Source organism: Microcebus murinus, chromosome 24 (assembly GCF_040939455.1).
Source record: "Microcebus murinus isolate Inina chromosome 24, M.murinus_Inina_mat1.0, whole genome shotgun sequence".
In the NCBI taxonomy this organism is placed as follows: Eukaryota; Metazoa; Chordata; class Mammalia; order Primates; family Cheirogaleidae; genus Microcebus; species Microcebus murinus.
In genome coordinates this window covers 487669-495624 of record NC_134127.1, presented here as the reverse complement: position 1 = coordinate 495624, position 7956 = coordinate 487669, and the positions used below count along the sequence as shown (strand labels likewise).

General features: G+C 43.6%; 1 pseudogene; it reads right to left on the bottom strand.

The window, feature by feature from the left end:
• Positions 1-497: 497 nt before the first annotated feature.
• On the bottom strand, positions 498-5611 carry LOC105878140 (thyroid receptor-interacting protein 11-like; annotated as a pseudogene).
• Between the last annotated feature and the right edge of the window lie 2345 nt (positions 5612-7956).

Sequence of the window (7956 nt, the reverse complement as noted above, 5' to 3'; positions counted from 1 at the left end):
TCCACTTCTGTGTTGGCTCCTTTTCCATCTAGAAAAAGTAAAATAAACTTTTTTCTTGTTTCTATTCTAATTTTGGAGAAATCTTTCTTAAAACCCATGTGGACTAGCTACACCCTAACAAGTAATTTAAAATCTAAGCTGTTGGAACTCTAAATTAGTTTTTTGTCTTTATTAGGATAAAAGATAAATCAAATGTTTTTAGGTCAAATGAGTAAGAAAAAAGCAGATTACATAGCAGACACTTCTTCCTCTGACACCTGCAATTTCTAAAAGCATTCACAATATTTTTATTAAATTCTGAGCAAGTACAGCTGCAAACAAATACATAACATTTTCCACAGGAACACTTTGTGATAAAGTACATACAAATATGGTTTCTTTAAAGTGTTATCTCACCTCTGGCTTGAGCACCACCTGTGTCTTTCAACACACCTCCAATGCTATTGTCAGGTGACACAGGCAAAGGAGTAAACATGGCCAAACATCTGAGCTGGGTTTCAAAGGAAGACGCCAGGGCCAGCAGGTCCCAGTGTGGCCAGGTTACTAACAGGCACAGCTGCGGAACAGGGAGCCAAGAATGGATGTACCTCTGTTCTCCCACACCTGGATTTAATTGTATCTTTAAAACTCCCAGGCACGTTTGTGTCTAGTTTTCTCCTTCCTGGTGAATCTAGAGGTTTCATATCTTGGACAGAAAGCTTTGGTGGTGGAACAGAACAGCTGGATAAAATTCTGTTTCCAGAAATTTAGCAAAAAATTCCAAAAAAGAACTGTTAAGCACAGATTGCTGTTTGGCCTCAAAGGTGTGTCGGGGACACTGTTTGATGCTCCTCCAAGCCACCGGGTCATCCACCTGGTAACACCGCCTCGATCTTCACCAAACAACTGCTCCATTGCCTCTCCTCTGACACCCAGGATGCTCCCATCAGTTGTAGCACTTCACGACGCTGATTTCTGGTTTGTGGAAGTGTCCAGTGAAGAGGTTTTACATCAGAACTTTGTCCACGTTGCTGTCTGTGCTGTTTACTAACTTCATCAGTTTCTCTTGTAGATCATCCAGCGCTTCTTGTTGGAGCTCATTTTGATTTTTAAGTTTTTCAATGTGTTCTTCCTTTAGCTCTAACTGTCCTGTAAGTTGTAATGCTGAATCCAGTGTAGTATTTGCTTCGTCCAAACGTTCCTGTAATGATGTCACTTTTCCCTCCAGATTTTCTGCCTTTTTATCCCATTTAGGTGTGAGTTGTTTTTGCTTTTCTAGCTCAGCCAAATGCATATCTTTTTCCTCTTGTTGGAAATGCTCTACTACCATCTGCAGGTTGGCTGGTGACAGCGCGTGCTGCTTCACTTGGTCCTGAGAGACAGAAAGCTGCAGTGCAATTTCATCCCTCTGCTTGGAGACTGCACTCAGTTGTTTTTGCAATGACTGCACCTGCACCCTGGCTTGATGGCCTGAATTTTCCACTGCATTGTCCACTTCTAGTTTACTAATATCCGTTCCTAAAATTAATATTTTCTCCTTGAGGGTTGTTACTTCCTGCCTCAAAGTTCATTTTCATTTAATTGTTTAGTGAAATTCTCATTTGAAGAAAGTAACTGATCACTTTTGGCTTTGATTAAGAGGACTTTTTCCTTAAGTAACCTTTGTAAAGTATCTTCTTTGTCCTTTTGCTGCTTAATATCTGCATCGGTTTGCTCATATTTTTTCATTCCAGCTCTGTGGAGGTAGCAATCAAGTTGGACAATCTGACATTATTTTCCTGAAGAGTTCTAGTTGTTGTTTTCTTGCAGTCATTCCCTGAGCTACTCTATCTCTTGCTGAAGAAACTGAGAAGACTCAATCAAGACATCAGATTTGTTCCAAGACACTCTGCTGATGAGGGAGTAAGAGATGATCCAAGAGAGAGCTGGTGTGAAATATCCAGTTCTCCTAAAAGACGATCCTTGCTATCACAAAGCTGCCCTGTGCTGCGTTGAGCTTGTGCTAATTCCTGAACAAAAATTTTTAGTTTGGTTTTATTCTGCTCACAACTTTGGATCAGATCAGCATAGTCCACTTGTAATCCATCACTATCATCACTCTCAACCAAAGCTCGTGCTTGAAGCTGATGAAGTTCTTCCTGAAGTTGGACCAACTTATGGTGTGTGTTTTGTACTGTGGTCATAACCTGCTGTGTCTGCTCTTCCATTTTCTTTACTTTCTGATTTAATTCATCAGGTTCCTGTAGGAGCTCCTTGAACTGATTACGGTTGACACCTCAAACCTCACCAGAGCTAGATGATTGTAAATCTGCCAACAAACTGACATTTCTGACTTAAGGCGTCTATTTCAATGTCTTATTCTTGAATGATACATGATGAATTCTTTAGAGTTTCTCTAAATATATCTTGAACACTGCTTTCACATCTAATGGACATTTTTAATTTTCATCTTGGAGCTCAATGAGGGCTACTTCTTTGGCAGCAACTATATCCACCATTTTGTGATGTTCTCAGTTGAGATGACTATTTTCCCTTGTCTCCTCACTCAAAACAGCTAATACTTGCTCTCCTTCCACAGCAGGGGCCTGCAGTTGCTGTTGAAGGTAAACAGCATCCTGGGTATAGGAAACTGAAGACATTCTAGTGTGAGAACACTTATCTAATTCCCCTTGCAGCTCTAAACTTCTTTCTTCAAACTTTTCAATAAACATTTATTTCTCATGTATGAGCTGTGTCAATTGCTTCTTCTCTTCTAAACTAGATGGCATTTCCTTCATTCCTTTATGATCAGTCTCCATTCTCTCAATACTTCTTGTGAGTTCTGCTATTTCAGAGTCTCTGTCTTGATTGAGTTTAATTAGATGTTCACATTCCATCTGTAAGGCAGAGGTATTCAAATAATGTGCATTTGACAGTTCTTCAGTGATTTGCTCATACTTCTTTGCTTCTTCCAACAGTCTCTTTTTGGCCAAACACAACTCTGCTGCTATCTGTCCTTTATTCATTTAGAATCTCCACAATAGTATTTTTTCCAGAAGAATCTGATTGTTACCAGTAATATATTCTTCTAAGTGATGTCTTATTTCTTCACTTGCTAAAAGCAATATTTCATTATCTTTTGAGATCAAAAGCAACTTTCTGTACATTTTCACTGAGCTATTCTAGTTCTGATGCATTTGCTGTAAGTTTCTAACTTTGGCTTCTCTTTGTTTAAGTAAGTTATCCTTAAAACAACTGCTAGAGTCTTGATTAAGAGACTAAGTTAACTCATTTCGGACTCCAAAAACCTCTTCATTTTGCCTCATATGTTCTCTTAGTTCAAAGTTCTCCTTCTGGCTGTTTAAATTATTTTTTGTGATTTATTTAGCTGGTCTACAAAATATTATACTTTATCCTCAAGCTTTGTTTGGTTAAATGTAAATCATTTAGGACCAGTTCCCTTTGAATTAACTTTTCTTTCTGGACATATAACTTTTTGGTAATGTTCATTTTAGCATCTTCGAGTTGATAAACTCTCTTTCTTTCATCATATAAATTTTGCTTCAGTTTACTGATGATGCTATCTCTTTCATTTTGTTATTTCATTAGCTGATCTCTCATCAAAATCATGTCCTTTCCAGCTGCTTGGTTCTGTTTGTCCAATTTCTATAACTCAGCTATCAGTGTTTCCCTTTCATTAATACTCTGATGAAGTTCTTGTTCCTTTGCCTCCAAATTAAGTCTTAAGTCATGTAATTCTTAATCCAAACTCGTGTGTCTCATAGCTGTACTTTTGATTACTTCATACTCATTGTTCAATGTTAAAAGCGATGCCTGAATTTCTTCCTTTTCTTGACTCATGACAATGACTTTTCTTCTAAAACTTGGACTTGCATTTTAAGTTTCAGATTGTCTTCAGTGAGACTGTTACCTTGGTTTAAACTACTCAGTCTCATTATTTCAGTTGCCACATCAGACAGTGCTTGGCACAATCTGAACACTTTCTCCACTGATGTGCTCTGCGGAAGAATCCTTTCCTTTTGTGTCACAATGTCACTGCGCTGCAATTTCCTACATTCCAATTTCAAGCTTTCCCATCCTGAAATTATTCCTCTTTTCTCCACACTTAGCTGTTCTTGTTCTCTCCTCAAAACATGTCTGCCACTTTTCTACAGAAGATAACTTTTTATTTATGTCTTTTATTTTATCCTCAAGTTCTTCAATTTCTTTGTAGACTCTACTTTTTCAGTTTGTAGAACTTGAATATTTTTTCACATCTCATGGATTTTAGAGGGATCAGTTTCTGTGACTCCAGAGCCACCTTGCTGTAACAGGTTTTTGTTTCAATTCGTTCTTCATAATCACTTAATTCCTCTTGATGCCAATGACTTAGGTCTGTCAACTTCTGTTGATGTGCATTGTGCTATACTGATATTTCATGTTGATGGTCATCAATTTCTTGCCTTCCGTTTTAAGTTTCTTAATGATTTTTTTTTTTTTTTTTTTTTTTTTTGAGACAGAGTCTCACTTTGTTGCCCAGGCTAGAGTGAGTGCGGTGGCGTCAGCCTAGCTCACAGCAACCTCAAACTCCTGGGCTTGAGCGATCCTTCTGCCTCAGCCTCCCGAGTAGCTGGGACTACAGGCATGAGCCACCATGCCCGGCTAATTTTTATATATATATATATCAGTTGGCCAATTAATTTCTTTCTATTTATAGTAGAGACGGGGTCTCGCTCTTGCTCAGGCTGGTTTTGAACTCCTGACCTTGAGCAATCCGCCCGCCTCGGCCTCCCAAGAGCTAGGATTACAGGCGTGAGCCACCGCGCCCGGCCTCTTAATGATATTTTGCAGTTCACAGATTTCATTTTGATCAGAGCTACATGTTCCTTGTGCTTTAGGAAGTCTGATCAATATGCCTCCGATGGCCAAATACAGACTCGAGTCTTGAAACTTCATTTGATTATCTGTTTATTTCTTGCTGTGATGAAATTATGTCGGTGAAGTCAGTGCTGCAGCTCCAGCTCCCGCCCGGGGCCGCGCGGCTGGGCAGTTTCAGCAGCGGCCCCTGGGCGCAGCCCGCCTGGCTCTGAGGCGCGGGCTTCTCCCTCTTCCCGTCCCGGTGGACGTCGGTAACTTGCGGATGGCCGCTTTATTTGAAGCTGTGGTGCTTCCCGCTCCTCTTCCACATCAGGGCGGAGCCTCCCCGGCCTTCCCTTCTCCGACCTCAAGACGGCGCGACGGCTTCGGCGTCCTTTCTCCTGGAGGGAGGCGATTCCCGGCCGTCCTCCCTGCCGCCCTCAGCGCGTCCTTTATAAGGTTCGAAACGCGGCGGGAGGGGAGCCAGGCCGCCCCGCACGGGCCGGAGACCGGCCCAGGCCGCCGCCGAGGCCCAAGCCGGGACGACGCCGCTGAGGGTGTGGAGAGCCGCCCGGTCGCTCCCTCCGAGAGAAGTGTCCGTCACTACGGGACTGTCCCGCCAAGTGTCCTCTCACCGCGCCTGCGCGAGCCTGAGTCGCTCAGGAAGTGACGACACAAGACGGGTTCCTAGGCAACGCGGGCGGGGCGGGGCGGGGCTCCCACCAATGGCGGGTTCCGCCTGGGAGCGCGGTGTCCCGTAGCGCTGTAGGTGACCAAGATTGACAGTGTCCTGCATGTTTTGAAAGAGTCAGAGGGCTGGATTTTGAAATGGTCCTAACACAGAGAATGATATTGGAGGGGATGGACATGCTAATAACACTGATTTGCTCATTAGACAGTGTATACATGCGTCCACATATCACACTGTACCCCATCCATATGTGCAGTTATTAAGTTTCCTTAAAAACATGAATGACAGCAAAAAAAACCTTGGGATGTCTGAAGTGCATTAACTTACTGCAATTTAATTCAGTTGAATTCTACCAAATACTCTAGACAAAATACTTATAAAATAAATTATCAAAAACAAAAAAGTTGATACATAGAAGCAAATACAGCATAAGGTGGAGGCTTTTGTTCTTAAAATACGGTTTCCGTCATGTTATCCCCTCACTCAAAGCTTTCAGAGCTTCCCTATTATCCAAAGACCAGACCTGTAAGGTTGACACTGAAGGTCCTCCCACACCGACCTCTGAGCTGTCCATGCAGTGGCACCTCCAGGTCTCGGAGCAGCAGCCCAGTCAGTCCAGGAATCCTCTCCAGGTACTCCTTCCTCACTCCTGTGGTTGGTTTATTCCCCCTGCCTGCAATGCTCCCTCTCCTCCCTCTCATTCAACTAAAACTCTTTCTCTCCTTCAAGGCCTTTCTGAACGTTTCTCCCAAGGAAACAATAATTGGTGAAATTGAAAAACTACAACAACAAACCAGTTACAGCCCCCAGAAATTTTCCTAAGGGCACACACAAAATGAAGAAACTTTTGTTCAGAGCAGAGAGTTTGTGGCATTTGAGCCGTGATCTGCTTCCATCCTCCTCACCCAGATCGGTGCAAAAGAAGATCTGCTCTGCACGGCTTGGGCGGAGAAGACAGGACTCACTTTCCCTACAGCTCCTGGGCTAGGGCTATGCTTTCACCCTGTGAGGGGCAGGACAGCAGCCTCTTTTGCCACCCCGGCTCTGTGTTGCAGAAGCACTATTCCAGGCAGGAGTGGCTGAGAAAATCCCGGTTTCCTTCCCGTCACTAGGCCCCCACTGCTGAGTGAAGAAACAGTGAGGTTCATAATTTGAGAAGGAGAGCTTTTGAGAAGGGCTGCATCCTTCGGGTAGCCATTCCAACAGACTGGAAAACTGGGTCCCAGCAAGATGCCAGGAACACATGTTTGAGGCAGGGACAAAGGGAACTGAAATTTATGCTGAGTGGGATGGCCAGATATGCATATTCAACAAGCTATAGGATGAGTCATGAATATTTATGAAAGAGAAACATGTGCACAATAAAGTTTTGTCCTCTTCTATAGGGTCCATGTTCAGAACATTCCACCCTTTTATGTCAAAAAGGTGAAGCAAGGACACAAAACCCCTCTCTGTGCATGCTCTGCAGACTGGCAAAACCACTGCATGGTGGGTGGTCCCTTGTCAGGAAAGAATTCTGGTCTGGACCATGAGATTGGTTTCTGTTCAGGCCTTACAAAGAAAACCATTGGTCTTTAGCAAGGGAGAGGGTATAATGAGACATGTCTGACCTCCAATCCCATCAGGACTGGAAACTCAGTTTTAGGGCTTCTCTGGGGTCCCCTTGGCCATGAGGGGGTCTGTTCAGTCAGCAAAGCGTTTAGGATTTTATTGTAGTTCACATCACTCATAGGGTAGAAGCTCTACTCCAGGTATGGTGGCTGAGAACACTGTATTCCCATCACTCCTATCCCAGTTTGCTTGTAGAGGAGAAGTTCTATGAAATTCAAACTAAGCTGACCTGGGGCTACCATCCCACCTAATGCCCACTTATAGGGCAGGGGTGTCACACTGGGAGACCAGGCCATGGTCCCTGCTCCCAGCTCTAGTGCTTAGGTGCAGGTTTTGCCCAGGAGGAGGGGCAGGCCGTAACAGAGAGCTATGCAGGTCTTCCCAAGGAGACTGCTTTTACTTGGAACAGAGCCTGCACGGGTTTGCACCTAAGAGCGCTGTCAAAGACAATAGGGATTTAGATGGTAAGTGATTAAGAAGAAGTTTTCCTGGGAGAACCGGGGAAAGAGACTGCTAAGAAGGGCTCCCCTAGTGCAACTGCACCAGGACTACACCGCATATTAATCTTCCAAGACACCAAGTTACAGCATAGAAAGAGGTTTATTCACAAGATCTACAGCCAAATGAGGAGGCGGGAGGAAACCTCAAATCTGCCTCCCTAAGGAGTTCGGGGCTAGGGATTTTAAGGGATTTGGATGCTTAGTGGCCGGAGATATGGGGATTGTTGATTTCATCAAAGTCACAGTAGAACTGAAGGGGAGGATGTGAGGGAGGCCTGTTCTAATGAAGAAGCACTGAGGAGGACTCGCCACAAAGATAACATGCACGTAGGAAAGACC